The sequence below is a fragment of the Osmia lignaria genome, chromosome 15, assembly GCF_051020975.1.
Source record: "Osmia lignaria lignaria isolate PbOS001 chromosome 15, iyOsmLign1, whole genome shotgun sequence".
In the NCBI taxonomy this organism is placed as follows: Eukaryota; Metazoa; Arthropoda; class Insecta; order Hymenoptera; family Megachilidae; genus Osmia; species Osmia lignaria.
Window position 1 is genome coordinate 4,758,284 of NC_135046.1, and position 9,258 is coordinate 4,767,541.

Below are 9,258 nucleotides of genomic sequence, written 5' to 3' on the forward strand. Positions count from 1 at the left end.
AGAAAATGTCCAATTATAACAGATTGCATGACGATTTCACAAGCGAGACGGTTAACGGCGCTTCAATTGGCCTAATCGCAGTCACTTTGCCAGGCTAGTCCCCGCCGGGCACCGACGTTCACGACCCGTTTATTAAATAAGAGCAAAGGCCACGAACCATTTGCGAAGTGGGACGAATGGATTAGATTTCCTGTTGCGATTCTACGCGAGCACACGTCCGCCTTCAGCGACGACGCCGACGACGTCTAATGAATGCACCGATGAAAATCGTTTCAATGACGGTCGCGACCGGGGTCGTTTCTTATTGCGCGTGAGATCGTTCCACCCTTCCTAATCACAGAAATATTATTGATCATAATAGGAACGATTGTATCTCGAGTACCATGCGGGTGAATAAACTTCAAATAATTTGTCTCTTTTGCACCGTGATCATTTGAAACAGTTTTTCATTGAGTGAATTATTCTTTGGATGGGACGATGATTGGTAATTTTATTTTGACTTTCAGTACCTTCAATGCTAAAGAACTACGGTGATTGACTTTGTAAAATATAATTCAAATATAGTAAACTTAAACTATCCTATAATATCAAGGAAATGAAACTGGGGTAAAGGATGGGGTGTCCATGTAATTTATATGATCCAAGTTTAAAAAAAAAAATGTTAAAACCATTGGAAGATAGTAATTTGTTCGAAGGAGAATCGACGGGAGCAAAGGTGAATCCCTTCGACAAATTTTTCAGCAAAGAAGATCCCGTATCTTGTCGCGGACGCGGAGGTCCTCCTCCGAAGTGGTACCATCCAATTGGAAGCGGTTTCTGTTCGTCCTGAAAGTCACGAGAACGAACGGTGACTAATAATACATCGTGAGTCACGATTGTGAACCGTGACATAACCTCGAATATCCTAAGTCCTCTTCCCTGATGTTTCTTCTCTCTTGTTCGTTGATCTTTAGACCCTTTACCTTTCCCTTTCTCACGTGCACCTACGCGATTTCTCCTCGGCTTCGCGGGATACCTTGTAAAATATTAGAGCCTGCGAGCAGCCTCGACAACAAATAATCAGTCGTCGTTTTCTGCTATATTGCCGCGTAGGCGGGAGCACCATTATCTTTTCCCTTGGATCGCCCAACGATCGGTGGATCTAAACCTCGATCGTTTCAACGATCCTTGCCTATAAAACCTTCACCTTTTGCCTCGATGCTCGTCGAATGTACGTCTTGATAAATATTATTTGGAATTTATGTAAAAAGAAAATCCTTCACCGATTTACTTGTTTATCAAAGTTAATTAAAATACGGTCATCGACGTAATTACGGTTAATGAAAACGTACACTGGGGGTTCGGGAATAACGTGTACGCCGAGCTGTAAATGATTTCGTTAATACGATAGCCACACGGTGAACAGGAAAAATCGTCCATTAAATTAATTCTTTGACATGGACGCACTTAATACACGCCGGTAACAGGTATCATTCCGATCGAAGCGATACGAGGACAAGCGAGAGATCCTTGTCGGCGCAGTTAATCGACATTTTAGCCTGGTATGTTGCCTCGTTACACTAATTAGAGAGCAGAAAGTTTCTCGAATATCGGCCACGTATCAAGGATGAGCATCGGTTGGAAAATTGATCCGGAATCGGGGTGAAACAAGCGTTTATCTCGTCGATCGACCTATCAGAAACGATTTCTTCTCTGTCACGGTGGAATTATATGGTCGATGAACAAGATAAACACGTCAGATACTATACTGTACAAGGTTGTTGCTCTACAACGAGAAACATCAATGGAAAGAAAACAATATGTACCACGTTTGAAAACAGTTTACGTATGCAAACTGTTGTATGAACAACGATGAAACGCTGCCTGCAGCAATTCCCGAACCATAGGAACCCTCGGTAGCTACACGAACAGATCTTAATCGCGAGGGTCCAAAGTAAATGGGGCTAATTAGGATTGAACGTATGCAACGGAGGTAATGAAGCCAACGAGCGTCTATAAACGGAAACTGGCAGAACTAAGCCAGTTTTCTCTTCGTATCGAAAGATGAGAGAAACGGTTTCCTGCTGCGTGCATCTCGTCGCGACGCCTGTTACAATTACGCTGCTGATATCACCCGCGCCATCAATTTAAACACGTTTACCATCCGAAGTAAGGAATTTATGGAGAAGAGTAAACGATGCTCGTTTTAGTATAGAAAAAGAAAAAGTCATTTTGAAATCAGAACAACAATTCATCAACAAATGGCACTACCGGTAACGATGAACTAAAAAATTAACGGTGCATCATATTTTTCATTCAACTTCCATTTGTTTCCGCGCTGTCTTTTTCCCCCTTTTTTCGCATTAAGGACCGGACAAAACGCGGGAAATTGGCCTTATTGTCAGGCGAAAATGTCGATTTTGCGTTCGACTGCACTTTACGCTCGCGTGATCGTATTCTCATCAGAGATGCAGTCGCGTTGCCGTCGTAATCGGCAACGTCGACGCAGCCAAATCCGACCACGTATGAACGCGGCAACACGTGCGTCCGTCACGCGTCCGCTTCCCTTTGTCTTGATCCATCGTGGCAACGATTACCTCCGGCTATCGTCTAACAGACATTAATCGCAGCTATGCGCCTCGAAACATATCCTAACAGACGTCAGCTGTACCCGGCTACTCGGAAACACGTGTCTACCAGTGAAGGCTTAAAAAAAAACTGATTCATTTCTAAATCGACGAATTCGATTAATTTGATGAACAACGCTTGCAAAAAATCAAATATTTCAACGCGAACGACAAATCAATTTCGACGATTCGAAACATGGGATCGCGTTCGGATAACTACCTGTAATTTCCGGTAAACACAATCCCCGTTAATTTCAAAGGGATGCGCGTGACGGTAAAAAGGTAAACGACCCACCACTTTGCCACGAGTAAAAATTTTCCGCGTTTCAAAGCCCAACCGGTCGAATAGTTGATTTACGGCAGCAATAAAAGTGCTCGTTGAAAATTCACAGGCTGAACAGGTGACAAAGAGAATCTTCCCTCTTCGCGCTTATACGAGTATCGTATTATTTATGACGATTACTAGGTACAGCAGGGAAACGATACTTTCTCAAGGAATATGCAGGGTGCAATTCACCGGTGGAAACTACACGCCAATTCGTACCTGTATTCCGGAAAGAAAACCTGCTGAGATTTCTCCGAAAGGACAGAATTACGTGCTCTCGAATAGATCCGGACCTGGGTTCCATAATCTGCAGGTAACGGCGGTCGTGGGACAACCGTGGGAGGATTGTTCGAGAGGTGAAGTTGGTAGAACCGAAAATCCGTGTGAACTAAAATGCTCGTTCTTTAGATTAGAAGGAAACGATAAAACCGACGTATTTCAATCGCCGTGTAATTTTTATCGCAAAAATGGATCAATTTTTTTGTTCGGCTTCAAATATAAATAAGATTCGAACCGTTTAAAGTAACCTGGGCTTTCCAAATAGAACGTTTTTAACGAGTTAGAGCGAGTTTCTAAGAGCACCTTAAAAGGTGCACAAGCACGCACCCACGCACGTGCGTGTCTACCGACCGCGAGAGCTTTGGAGACGAAGGAATTTTATGGTCCCCCTTTTTTCTTGAATGAAATATTTCGGCGAAGGGAAATTGTTTACTGTTCGATTGTTAAAATCTGCCGGGAAGGTTACGAAATTTCAGGATAAAATTATTTTGCACCATTCGTCGATGTATCTATCGAGCGAATCAATTACAATAGCCTGCCTTGTCTCCACGTGAATGAGAGCAGCGTGGCCTTTGCTTTCATTCAAAGCGCCTACGCGCGTCCCTGCATTCCCCGGCCTCCGCATCACACCCCCTTTCAATTACGTATTTCAATTATATTTATAAACGTTTCAGTTATCTCTAATGATACATGCTCGAATTATTCGTCAGCCTTTTATGCTAATTTTTAATTAGCGAAAAATTGGCAAAAAATTGTTTTATCTGTTCGGCGAAATCTCGTGAAAATACAAACGTTTCTCGCATGTGGGATTAGTATAAAAAAGTTGCAGATAGGTTTGCAGAATTTCGGCAAGTTCAGCAAAGGTGGTCCGATCGAGGCCCGTTAGAAAGGTAACATTCTCTGTTTCGCGTCCGCGCCTTTTTTATTACCCCCGGAGCAACGAAGTCTGCTGTTTTCAACGTGCACGCCGAATCCCAACTTTTGCTTGCCTTTTGCTTGAAAAGGAGCGTTTTAATTGGCGGCATAGGCAGAAGGGAACTGGTCCGCTTCGTTCGTGCGGCAAATTTGCATTCAAGGAAAAGGCGAGAGTGGTTTCGGTAAATGGATGGAAAAAGGAAAGAACGCACCGCTAACCAACGGCTTTTTAAGGCAATGCTCCTCGAATCGGCGAGATTTAAGGTCGAAATGTCTTCCCGGCCGTGCACCGATATATCTACGGGACTGATATTAGCGTAATTAACGAACCGTCCTGATATTTCTTTACCCTCGTCACACGGTTCATCTGATATTCGTGAAACGACCGGTTTAATGATGCGCGAACGTTCGCGTCATTTAATTAATTGACATAGTCGATGAAACTGAAGGAACCTCCTCCATCGTACCGAATGAAAAAAAATTAATATCAATATTCTTTTGATGGTCGTCGTCGAGAAGAATTCTACGTTTAATTTCAATATCGTGATAGACTTGAAAAATATTCGCCAATTTAATACCTTGAATTACTCTGGCAAATTGATGTAACTCTTCGAAGCTATGGCGGAGAACCATTTTATTCGGGACAGCGAGCTTTTTTATCGATCCCCTTTGTGTTTTAAATGTACGCTCGTGTAATTAATCTATTCGAATGCATATTTATTTCTTGCTATGGAAATGAGAGAGAATTTGGTCGATTTTAAAATACAATACGCGGAAAGATTGCGAATTTAATTAACAACCTAATAGATTTTATAAAGACACGGAGTTTCATTATTTTTCAGTGATTAAAGCGGGACTGTAAAATTGCAATAAGGATCAAAGATTTGAGATTTTCCAAGTGATAAGCAAAGCTTTTACACGTCATACGACAGTTAATTTGTCGCGAAGTAGATGTAATTATTTTTTTTTTAAATTCTTCGATAACAGTATAGCTGTGTAAAAGAACGTAGCAAAGTCCAACGATCGTTTCATAAATACACGATCGTCGCTTTTTCTACGTTGAACCGCGACCAATCGAAGATTACATCACCACTCGATATTTCTCGCGTAGCAAGCGTTAAATTATGCATCGTTCGCTGACTGATTGACTGACTTCCTATGACGAACACGACCGCCGATGGTACGGTTAAACGAGCGATCTAATAACCCGGAAAATCGTGAAATCGGATGGCAGTTCGAAAGGGGGAAAATTCCAACAGTTTCCCAGGGAGCAACCAACTGTAATTTCACTGTGCAAACGGAGAACACGCGATGTAAAAATTCAACCTTCTCAGACCGAGGGTAAACGTTTTCAATTTTAATGCTTTCATTGAGAAACTACCCTTGGAAGGTTTATCTTTTTTCATTCGTGTTACCGTGCTAGTCAAAACCTTTTGTTACGAGTACTAGTTTTTTTCACGTACATACTCTTTATTTTAAAAGAAACTGACGTAAAAGGAAAACGTTTATCTTTCATTTGCAAACGAACTATCTGCTCTCTAATTAAATCATTTTTATAGGAAACGAATTATCTATTCCTCTTTCAACGATGAACCGCTTCCCGAGTGCAGAATGGAAAGGCGAATGGCGCGTAAGTAAAGGCGCGTACGCACATAGTAAGCGATAACGGTGATAACGAAACACTCGACGCCCAGAATGGGAACGTTTCGCGTGTGCTCGTAGAAATCGTTAACATACATGCATACGTAACATCGGACCCCCTTGCTTCTCGTTCAGATCGTGTCATGAAACGTGCTATCGCCTTGACTTCATTTTCAAACATAAAACAACCACGATACCTAATCGCGCTGCTTAATAAATTAAAATTTGTCGCTTTAATTCATTTGCATTCTATTCAATTAGATTACATTACGCGTAATAACAAGGAATTTGAATTGTACATTTTAAATAATCGTCTACTGTGTACGAAATGGCGATCATAAAACTTTCTAGGATTAACCAGAAGTATTCAGCATGAAAGACACCCGCCTCTATGCTTCGGATATAATTGGAGCACCATCGAGGGTAAGCTGAAAACTCGATCGGGACACTCCTTATCGCTAACCGCCAATAACGAAGAACACTCTTGATTCTAAATTCGAAACCTCCGGTACGTGACTTTGTTCGTTTGTAACTCGACTCTGTACATGTATCCCCTTATCCGCGCAGAAAACGTTTTGTATTATTGATATTCCGTGATCGCGATGTTGAGTCAAGTCAAACAGAAGTTGCTTTATGAGAAAAGAAAACAGAGATAGCCGTGTTTGCTTCGCCTTGTTGCTCGAGCTGTATCGAACGAAAATATTATCCTAGTAGGTAAAATTGAAACAATCGATAAGGATGCGTTTGCGTTATTCGTGTAAAACAAGAGATAAGGAGCGTCGCTCGAAGACTGCAAAATCTGCACGACTCATAAATAAAGGATTTTATCGTCGAACAGAAAAATGCTAATTGTTAAATTTGTTCAAACGGAAATATTCGTGTGTAGGAAGCAAGTTTGCTTGAATACGAAAGTAGAAAGGAAGAAAAAGGACTGGTTCGCGTTAAATCTTTCGACGCGGAGCACCGGTTGGTACTTTTAGCAACGAGTAAACTACTTCAACCTTGACTGAACCACTCCACGTCCGCGATTCACTTAGCTCCGCGTCGCGGAACCGCAACTATCCGTCTGGAATTCAAACTAGCCGAGAGCCTAGGAGGAATCCTTGGTTGAAGCAACGGTCCCAAGTTTTTCCTTTGAGCAAACAAGAGACCGAGCGTGCCGATGCTTATGCAAAACCCGCAACAAAAGGTACTACGGGACAACCCTTTTAACGATGTCCATATCCGTTCAATTCTTTTCATTTGCTTAAACGGTAAATGAACTGTCGAATGGATGACAATAGTTTTCAAATTTCGGGAAAAGAAGAAAAAGGGCGCGAAAAAGTACGTAATCGTCAAAGTGTCCAATAAACGTTGCAAAAACAAGCTAAAGTGAACTAGAGCGAGATTCGCTCTAGAACCAACCCATCTTCGGCCATTTCCGGACAGACCGGAAGTGGCAAAGAAAAAAATTTTTTTCGGCCACACCTTGAGATTTTGACACACTAAACACAATGGCGCAAGAATTTTTTCGATAACTCTTACCGTTTGGCCTGTACAAAAGTGACAGAAAGTCTAAAGCCCTCTTATCAAGATTTTCAATCTTAAAAACGGATTGGCTAATAAATTGCAAAGATTGCCTAATTAACTTTACGTTTTCAAACTCCTATCTCTAATTCATCGCGCTACCAATTTCACGGACGTTTTTAATCAATTCAGATCATCACGCGATACGTCGAATCGCACGGTACAATCGAGTATCGAATCAATTCATCTAAAAGCTCCGTTCATTCTCTTATCGTTCGATGCGTTTTGCGATACCAATTGTTCTGAAATTTTCAAATTTTCACGATACAACTATCCAATATCAGCAGCTTCCTTTGATTAGATTCGCAAAAAAAAAAAAAAAAATATATAAAATCGTAACAGAACAGTCATAAAGGAAAATAAAATGGCGAAGAGTTAACCGGCACAATGGCCAATATAAAAGGAACATCTCGAGGGAGGAGAGAAGGAAGAGAACGTATGGTGTCGCACATCGGATTTCTTGTCGTCGAGTGACCCGTTCTCTTACATCCTCTACTGCTCTCTTTTTTTTTCTATTTACTTTTCTTTCTCTCCTTCTTTCTACCGTTGTCCTGTCCTACGCCTCCTTCGTAGGCTTGACACGATGGGAACCGGTATGACCGGAACGAACAGGCGGAATTCTTTCTAGCACTGTCAAAACAAGTCCACGACGCGATTCGACGATTTAACAAACTAGTTTCGTCCGTTCTAATCAATCATACACGGGGTATCCGTGTTTCGTCGCGTGTTCGAGAATCGTATGCGAAAATCCGGCCAAACGCGACACGCGATACAAGTGAAACGATAGAAAACGCGATATCGCGTGGTTCGGATGTATATCCTTGGTAATGGACTATATGCGCAATAACAGAAAATGTACATATCATCGATCTCTGAGAATTAGTGAGTTAAAATTCGTAAACGCATTTTAGTGTGATATTTAAAACACTAGACATCGATGACGCATGTCAAAACAAGAGGCGTCATTTTTAATGGTTTTTGCGTTTCAAATCAAATTATAAATATCGACTCACCGAGCAATCCTAAAGACGATCAGGTGACAGGAAAAAATAGAAGAAGCGGAAAGGATGCACTGGAGGTTAGGAATCGTTTCCCGCCTGCTGCGAATCGCAACGGCGCGTTGCGTAACGCGGCAACTTGCTCCGCACAACGTGCTCGATTTTCGACCGAGGTTAACACTCGATTTATCGATCATACACAGGAGGGAACACTGATTCGCGTGCACAGTGTGTCACGAAACACGAGAGAAAACAATTCATTCGTTCAAAAACGAGTAAACGGTAACCGCGGGAAGGTTGAAAAACGAGAGCGCGACGAACACCTTCCAATACGATGGCCGGAGCGCGACTGACTGGCTGAGCCGGCTCACCGCTACGCGCGCGGCCTCGAGTTTCGAATTACGCGCAGCCTGACTTGTTGAGTGGCATATTGAAAATATTTACATTTATAATATATATTATTAAGGATTTTTCAATCTGTTACATTATCAACCTTCAATTATTAAAAATTTTTTTATAACACTAATAATTGATAATAATATTAATGTTGATATTAGTATTGGTAATAAATTTATACTTTGCATTTGTCAATCTTACGACTCAATAAATTTTCCAAGCGCACATAATCAGAGATAGCTTAATAAAGAAAAAGACAATTTATTTAAATCAAGCAGCTCATCATTATTTGTTCGCGATCGTTCGTCCCTGAATATCTTATTGAAAGAAATGACTACCGGTTCTTTCAATCGCTGCGATATCATTAAATTGCCATAAGCTTAATGATGGCAATTCAGTTTGATGGCTGGGAAGATCGATTGCACCGGCGAACAGAATACCAGACGGAGATGACCGTCCACGACAAAACCGACCTACGTGAATTCCATTATATAGGTAGGTACGTCTATTGTTCCCGGGGTTAACTGTATAC

General features: G+C 41.5%; 1 protein-coding gene and 1 long non-coding RNA gene across 6 annotated transcripts in view; one reads left to right on the plus strand and one right to left on the minus strand.

The window, feature by feature from the left end:
• LOC117600380 (CD151 antigen) overlaps positions 1 to 8,696 on the minus strand; it is a 35,502-nt gene extending 26,806 nt beyond the window's left edge. For 2 of the 5 annotated variants that reach the window (XM_034315771.2, XM_034315768.2), the window contains exon 1: positions 8,346 to 8,695. The gene's annotated coding sequence lies outside the window, so the exon portion shown is untranslated. Of the gene's footprint in view, positions 1 to 7,852; positions 8,300 to 8,345 lie in introns of those variants that run through there. The other 3 variants (XM_076692681.1, XM_076692682.1, XM_034315770.2) reach the window with 3 other exon arrangements.
• LOC117600382 (uncharacterized) lies at positions 5,247 to 7,665 on the plus strand. The gene is made up of 4 exons (XR_004580444.2): positions 5,247 to 5,438; positions 5,685 to 5,755; positions 6,118 to 6,189; positions 6,653 to 7,665. It is a non-coding gene; the product is annotated as an uncharacterized LOC117600382 (long non-coding RNA).
• Positions 8,697 to 9,258: the final 562 nt, after the last annotated feature.